We start from the raw sequence: 8,444 nt of genomic DNA, 5'->3' as shown, positions 1-8,444 counted from the left end.
GGTGACACAGAGGCATTTTTAGAAACCAAAACTGGGTCTGCGTCTCTAGAAATTCACAAATGGCACCAATTATGTTGCATGACTGAGCTGATCTTTCAAAGGTTTCGGATTAGCCGGGGTGGAAGCAGTGGGAACAATGGAAAATCCCAGGTTAACATGATTTGACTGCATGAAATGTCTGGATATCATCCAGCGATCGCGCTGTAGTGTGGGGATATATCTATGTGAAAATTGTTGCTTATTTTGTGCTTGAGCAGATTAGGTAGGTATAGTTATTTGGTTGCTTGTGTTTCGTTTGCTTGCGTTGTGCCGTCGTTACTGAGTCTAATGAAAACACAGCTCCATAATGACATACACATTTCCAATGTACAAAAATAAAACAGTGCACAAATGAAACAAAACAAAACTAATCTTTCTGTACATGTAGATCTGACATTGCAGTTGGCAGAAAGGACCGACACAAGCAAATATAGCGGGGCGACGGTGATAGGAGTTTGTCCTGTAACTGGTGGGTTGCCAGGTTGTACCCCCGCTCCGTCTGTCTCAGGCATTGTGCCCTTGGGCAAGAACCCCATCTTGCCTACTGGTGATGGTGAGAGGGCCCAGTGGCGTTGATGCATGGCAGCCTTATCCAACCATCGGTGTGTGTGAATGTAGTGTGAAGTGAGTTGGGGTCTTCTGGACTTGATAAAGTTCTCTACTAGCACAGACTATTTTAAGTGGAGGGCTGATTTGTGGACAATTCCAATCAAGCATTTTCATGTGAACCAACTCGGACTGAGAAAAACGCAACAGGCATCAGAGAGCGCGTGAGTCAAAACTAGCTTAACCAGAATTCGACCTAGACGATCTCAAAGTGATGACGGAGATCTTCGCGGTTGTGTCAACCACAAACGAGCCGGCTCTAAGGCCTGGAAGTCGAAAGCAAACAAGAGGAGCCTGCTCCCAGCTTAAACATAAGGCTCTGAAGGACACTAAATGAGGAGAAGTGAGCCAACATCAAGTTCAGCTGCTCCTGCTCAGCTCCGCTGAGAATCCATGCAGGCAAAGGGTGTAGCTTTATTTTGACGGGGAGACTGCGCAGCCAAACATTTGCAAAGACATACAAGGATCTTACCACGGTGTGAAAGAAGAAAGGGGATGGAGGGGCTGTACCTCCAAAGTCAACAAGTGGTAAAGACCAGGCAGGAGACAAAGAGATGTGTGAGGAAAAAGTGAAGAAATGAGAATAAACTGAAGAAGAAGCACCTCTGTTGAACTGGAACAGTAACAGGGAGTCTGTTTTGCTTTATTCTTCAAATATGTAGTTTCTGATAACGCGCCAGATCTCAATTAAGGTGGACCGGGAGGGTAACAACGGTTAAGAATGCCTGAACTTTCTGAAAGATTGTTGAAACTATGCCTAGCGCTTATGAAAGTGTTGATGTATAGAGAAGACTGTGTTTATAGTTAGAGCCATATGTTATAGAGAATGCCACAAGTAGGACTGCGTAGGCGTGATGTGGAAGGTTAAAAAAAAGAGAATCTATGTTTATAGTTCTCGGGTCATTCTGTTGTCCTGAGATCGGTGCACCGATCTGCAGCAAGAGCTTGTTTGAAATAATATCCTCATTTATTCATGTCTTGGCGTCTTCACTGGAAACCAGAGGCATTTTGAGAGGCAACAGACATCCACTCGTACACTTCCCAAAAATTGGTCTATTTTCTCTTAATTTACCAATTATGAATGATTTGCGTGCTTGTATTAAATATTTTATAAAGCAACTTCGTAGAATCGCTATTTTTTGCTCCCTTTTTTTTAACCATTAAAAAATACACAATTAACATGTGTTTTTGCAATTCAACCAAAGACTTGGTCGTATTCAATAAATCAGAATCTGCAGTGAAGCTTTTTTTTTGTCATATTTAAGGTATCTTTTGAAAAAAACTTTAAGCACGTATCAAACATGGTTTTCATTTAGCCCCCATATCTGCATTAAAAGTGTGTTTTTCTATTAGCCTGATGTAAAATTCTCATCCTAAATGTTGTGTTTTCTTCAGCTGTAAGCAGAAAATCATCATCATTAACAAAGAAAATGGCTTGAACATCAGTCTGTGTGTAATTAATCTATATAATGCGTTTCACTTAGTGAACTGAGTTACTGAAATAAATGAACTTTTCAGTAGTATTAAAATTAATGGAATACGACTGCAAATGCACAGGGGATAACAGCTGCTCTGGATATTTTCATTTTACAAATTCTGCACTTAGCTTTGCTGTCTCCAATATAAATACGCTACAGCTAGATGTACCTTCTTTTTTGCGGGGTTTTCCCTTATTTTCTCTGTTTTTCCAGACACGCTTACATTTAAACGTGGCTCCACATCTCCTCCGCACCAAATGTAACTGCCTTGTGCCACCACGTTTGCCGTTTCCAGGGACCAGCTTTTTTTTCTTTCTGGTGTCCATCATTTTTAGATTCATCTGTTTAAAGAACATCATTCCAGAAGACCTGGTTTTTGTCCATGTTCTCTGTGGTAAACCTTAGTCAAGCCCATTTGTTTTTCTAGGAGAGAGCGATGGTTTCCTCCTTGCACACATGTGCAGTCTCTAATTGATTGTACAGATATCAGCAACAGTAGCCGGGGCATGAATTAGGGCTTATGATTAAATTTTGAGGTTTCTGAAGACTTCTTTCAGCATCTCGCAGTTTAATCACAGGGCGAATGTGCTCAACTTGCCAGATCTGTAGTAATTTTTTTCTGTATAGAGGAATGGCTGATTTGAAAATGTCTCTTTAAATCCCAGCAGGTAAAGTTTGAACACTGTGTTGTAATATCTTTGTGGGTAACTGCGGAAGCATGGCACGTCTGGGTATCTTTTAGTATCTTTCATCCAGTCTTTTTGCCCAGGGAGCTGTGTCTGCATTCATGGTGAAAAGCTCAGACTTTTCCCTGTATGTGTTGAACTGTACCTTGCCACCCATCCTGTTTGTGGCGAACATGGACAGGATCTAAAGGCTCTCCCAAACTTCACCCGAAGCCAAATAGTCAACATGGTTGAGGGACGTATTCACATGTACCTTTCACCTCTTCTGCTTCAGTGGACATCATTCCCTAAGGACATAGGGCATCGTCTTTGTGACTGAAGTGGTCTCAAAGAGGGTTTCACACCCTTCTGCAGACAGCCTCCTCCAGTGACAAGAACTTTACAATCGTACAAATATACATAGTTCCTCACAGCGTCTGATAAAGGCTGCTCAAAAGTGTTCATGTCACCTAAAGGTACAGAAACCTGTTGAAGGGAAATATCAACATGGCTGTTCCTTCACATTTCTGCAAGAAACACGACGATAAACCAAGCAATCCCACAACACATGACACAGAGCGCTGAGCGAAATAGTTCGACCCAGGCCTATCGTGGAGAAAAGGAGGAAGACGCCTCATTGTGGACAAAATAATGCAATTTTCATCATGCAACAATGTCGACATTGACAGACTTCAATGAAGTAACTCCTCAGTCAGAGGAGTTAAGAGTATTTTAGTGTCTTGTTCACGTGTTGATAGGATGGATCGGCAGACGGACAGACATGTTGGATCTTTACTTGGAGTAATGTGGGTGCTGCTCTGATCTGTTGTGGTGAAGATCTGAGTGAAGAAGCCAAACTCTCAATTCACCAATCCTTTGGTCATTGTATTTTCCCCAGATCGGTACACTGATCTGCATCATCTGGAGGATGATGAAAAGAACAACATCCTCCAGAAATTTACTTCTTCAAAAGGATGGATGAACTCAGTCTTAGCGATAGGGTGACGAGCTTCCATTATCTGGACAGATAATGGAAATGTATTTCTTTATGGAGTTGGTTCATTGCTGTTAGTTTTCATTTGTGGAATATGTTTACTATGAAACTAAAACATCTGTAATTAAAGCACTTAAAAGATTTTGTTATGATGCTACATAAACAGGACCACAATGAGTCATCAGTAAATTGATAAGATCTCCCAAGTCTATGTTACTCACAAAAGAAAAATAAAACCGTAGCAAAAGTCCACATCTGCAGTCTGTACACAAACATATTCACTTCTGCAGCTGTTATCGGGAGGAAAACAGCTCGACCCGGAGAGGCTAAGGGGGTGGGGAGTGTGATATTATCAGTGTCTCCATCTGTGAAGGGTGGCACAAGGCAAGAGTAAAGGCACACATTTCATTAACCTTCACCTTCCTCCTCTGGTTCTCCCAGGTGTTAGTGTGTGTGTGTGTGTGGGTGTGGGTGTGTGTGTGGTGTGTGCGTGTGTGTGTGTGTGTGTGTGTGTGTTTGAGATGGGTGTGGGACTTTAGGTAGAAAGTCCATGTTTTTATAGAAACAATGTAAAGAATCTGGTGAAACTCTTTAACATAACCTTTGCTTTACTTTTCAGGTTGATCAGAGTGCCAACAAATGTAGAGACTTTAAAAACGGCTTTTAAAAAAGAAAAAAAAAGAGCTGTGGTTCTATTTGGGCCAACAGAAAAGATAATTAGAGATAGGAATTGCCATTTAAATTGCAACGCATTGCCAAGTATTGAAGTCCTTTACAGTCCTTGTTGGCGTTCAGAAAAAATCAAAACAGAAGCAAATTCAAAAGTTTTTTTGTACAGTAACACACTTTTGGGGATTTTGTCTTAGGTTCTTTGTTTCTTGGAAGGCCCTGATCAATACAGGATAGATCGCTGGTAAATATTCAGCAGAGCATAGACATGCTGAGGTTCCACATTTTTCTCCCACTCTATTTTTCATCACCAGTGCTTGGATACAGTCCCCAGACTACAGCCAAACGTCTTTAGCAATGACCTTTTGTGGCTTCGCCTCTCTGTGGGAGGAAATAGCAACCGTCAGGTCAGCAATCTTCCCGGTGATTGCGTCGTCCCCCGATGCAACATCGCTGTTTCACCAATCAATTTTGTTACTTGAAAGAAATGTTGAATTTTTGAATATTCATTAGCAGTCATAGTCAAAGCCGTACATGTATTGAGCTGTGTGTAGCAGGCCTATGAGGCTTTTACCGTTTGAATTGAATTACAGATTAAATCATCAATATTCGGTTTAATTAAGATGCTTCTCTTTTTTTTTTGCTTAGAGACTTGCTGCTAGTGACTGAGATACTTTAAAAACCAAGCAGCTTGATAAACATATCAAGACAGGGAAAAGAAATCAACTTTCAACCAAATTATACCTTACATCGTAACCGAACGTGAGTTATTTAGCTCCAGAGGTTGAAAATCAGTTTCTCTTTATGCAACTTATCATTTTCATTGGGAATGAACCCCCTGCTTTCATAGATAGGACTATTTTGTACTATTTGTAAGCTAACAGGGTGAATAAAATGCAGTCTGGTTAAAATTATAAATGTGCCTGATTGTAATGGGGGAGGTAGGAAAATAGCCAGTGCCACTCATGCTAATAAGCTACCTCCTGTCCAATTTTGCTCCTTGTAAATGAGAGCAACTGGGATGATTGGTTGCTACGTTCATAGGTTGAAAAATGTTGCATCAGAGCCATGGAAAAGAAAAGGAAATCTGAAAATTCTCAAAAGAAATGATCCTAAGTTAGATTTTTAACAAGCTGCTGTACATGATTTGTTTCGGCAGTTCTTGGCAAACAATAGCAGGGATTTCCTAGATGTCGCTTGGCAACCACATAATGAAAACATGTTTCCAGGAAGTTCATCTGCTGCTTCCAAAGAAACAGTTTCCGCACATATAAAATAATTGGACAAAAAACAAGTAAGTTTGTTCTCAACACATAGTGACTGTAAGTCTATTTGGAGACTTTTATAATCTGGTTCAAATATTTTCTTGTGTCTTCAGTTTTCTAGGTGTGTTTTCTGACTCCACGTTTCATTCAATCAGATCTTCCTGTGTGTGTGTGTGTGTCTGTCTGTGTGACTCATGCAGGAAGTGTTGACCCACAGTAATATTTTTCAGCAACAATTGACCTTTGTCAGGCTCCGGGTGTTACAGAGGAAAGACCTGTGGCCTAATGTTGGCTGACAGCTTTGTCGTGTAAGATTTGATTGGAGCAAGGGGTGTGTCAGACGGCAAGGGGTAAAAAAAAAAAAAAGAAGAAGAGGAACGGGCCTGTTAACATTCATGAGAAATGATCACTGTGTCTAAGGGAGAGCATCGACTTGTCATTTCTCAGACAGCGCTGATCAATTTGACTGGCCTCGTCTCTTCAGTTCCTGCTTCTGATGTGAATCTGTTATTTTCTTTCATGTTCCATCTTTCCTCCAGTTTCTCTATAGCTTCAAGTCCCTCTTTAGTTGTCCCTGTGGTCTTTCTTACTAAGCGTTCCATCTTCCTTTCACTTTCTCCCTCTTCCGTCTAAATTCTCACTCAAAACTAAACGTCCTTTATTCGAATTTCTTCTTTACAGGAGCAAATCCACATTTGACTTTCTTGTTTCCTGATCCCCTCTGAATAGGATCCGTCTATGACCAGTACAAGAAGCATCAGCATCTGACCAGATGTAGAAAAACTCATTACCTGAAAGCAATGAAGGCTCAAAGCACTCGAAGTCCCTGTCAGCTTAGAAGAGATTGTGTTTAGACATGGAAAGACGAGGTGACTGCTGGCGTTTGCATGCACAAAATAAATCTTATGGACATAAATTGGGTTTGTAGTGCCTTGCGAATATATTCCTTGTCACCTTTTGAGTCACCAAGTCTCCACAACAACCATTGTGTGGGAGCCACACCAGAAATTCCCTCTCTTTCTAAACATAAATGTGAGCATGCGTAGTGTGCCAAACTCTACAGGGCTTTTAACTAGAGCAGTGTAATTTGGTCTGACGAAACTCAACTTGAGTCTCTCGGCCGCAGACGCCACAGACGGTGGAACCGCCATAAAACAAAGGATGAATGATTGGGTGTAGAATTACGTCGTTCTACGGGAAAATTACCAAAAACATTTGGCGAAATCAGTACGGAAATACAAAAGTAACCTTCTTTCACTAGCGTCTCCATCCACAGGCCTAAATCCCTTTTTTTTAAAAAAAAACAACAAAACAGTGGAGCTAAAGATAAGAGGATGCAGGACCATGTAGAGCAGGCGTGTCCAAGTCTGGATGATCCTACAACTCTTCCAATACACCTCATACGCCTGGTAACTTCTTGTTACCAGGCCTCTGCAGGATTAAACGACTGAATGCTGATGAAGGAATTGTCATTTGATTCATTAGAGAAACGCACACGAATATGGGTCCAATTTATAATTTATCTTCTAAAAAGTTGATTTGGGGTTTTAGTGCACATCGATAAATCAATTGTCAAACAGCATCTTTAGGTGAGCCTTCTCCTTCAGCACAAGAGTGTGAAAGTACCAGCAATTTTCAGACTAGCATCTACAATAGTGTTGATTTAGGTTCGCCTCCTTTCTCAGGCCCAGACACAAAAACCCTTTGGCCCCTCTCAGTGACACACCTCGGTGCTGCGGGGGCTCGCTTGCTGGGTTACCACCGCGCCGAAACTCACACTGTAGAGTCCACGCCGAGGGTTGCCGTCATCGCCGCGGCGCACACGCACCCAAAGAAAACACCGCTTCGGCAGCGGGAGCCAATAAACCGGCACGCTGCAGCTGGAGAGACAGAAACGGCGCCAGAGAAATAAATGCATCGCAGCTGCAGCCCGGGGTGTTACTTCATTTTATCCTCCTTTAGCTAACAGCTGAAACACATGTTCACAGATGGGATGTCGATTAAAGGGTTGCTTCTCATTCTCCTGATGTATGAGTCGTAGTTGTTTTAACCCCAGAACCAACATGTGAATCAAATGTGCTGATGTAAGTAATGGCATTTTTAATGCCATTCAAGCTGAGTCCGCTATTAGGGACGGGTGACGTCACGACAAAAAGTACGTTTTAGCTAATCATTGTTTAATGTTGCCGTCTGAAAAACCACAGCAACCTTTTGATAAGTCATTTATCAACCATATCTGGTTTCCAGGAAAACTCTCAGTTGATAAATACCCGTTCTGCGGCTTTTGGGATTAAGCCATTTAAGTTTCTTTCTGTTTCCCTGGGACGAGTTTTGACGTGACACCGGATGTTGGTGTCTTTAAAATGCTCATAAGTCATGCTGGCTGGAGTCTCTCACTGAGCTCGGAGAAATACTCGATGACATCTGGCTGGTTCTACTGAAATCGGTTTCACGATCTGCTGCAGGAAGAAAAAGGAGAGGTGTAATTTATAAGGATTTACTGCCCCCGTGTGGCAGCTCAGAAAAATGCAACACACCACACTAAACTGGAACTAATTGGCTCTATTAGCATCTTCTGCATTAGAAACTGGCTTTTTTTAAAGTGACAAAATGCAGGTAAACTTTAGAAACTTATATGTTGCTAAATATGTAGAACTTTTGGTTTTATTCTCATTTTTTGGTTTTGAGTTTCATTTTTGCTTAGTTTGATGTAGAGATTTTGATTTAA

The sequence above is a fragment of the Xiphophorus hellerii genome, chromosome 21 (assembly GCF_003331165.1).
Source record: "Xiphophorus hellerii strain 12219 chromosome 21, Xiphophorus_hellerii-4.1, whole genome shotgun sequence".
In the NCBI taxonomy this organism is placed as follows: domain Eukaryota; kingdom Metazoa; phylum Chordata; class Actinopteri; order Cyprinodontiformes; family Poeciliidae; genus Xiphophorus; species Xiphophorus hellerii.
The sequence above is the reverse complement of the archived record's forward strand: the minus strand, read 5'-3'. Positions refer to the sequence as shown.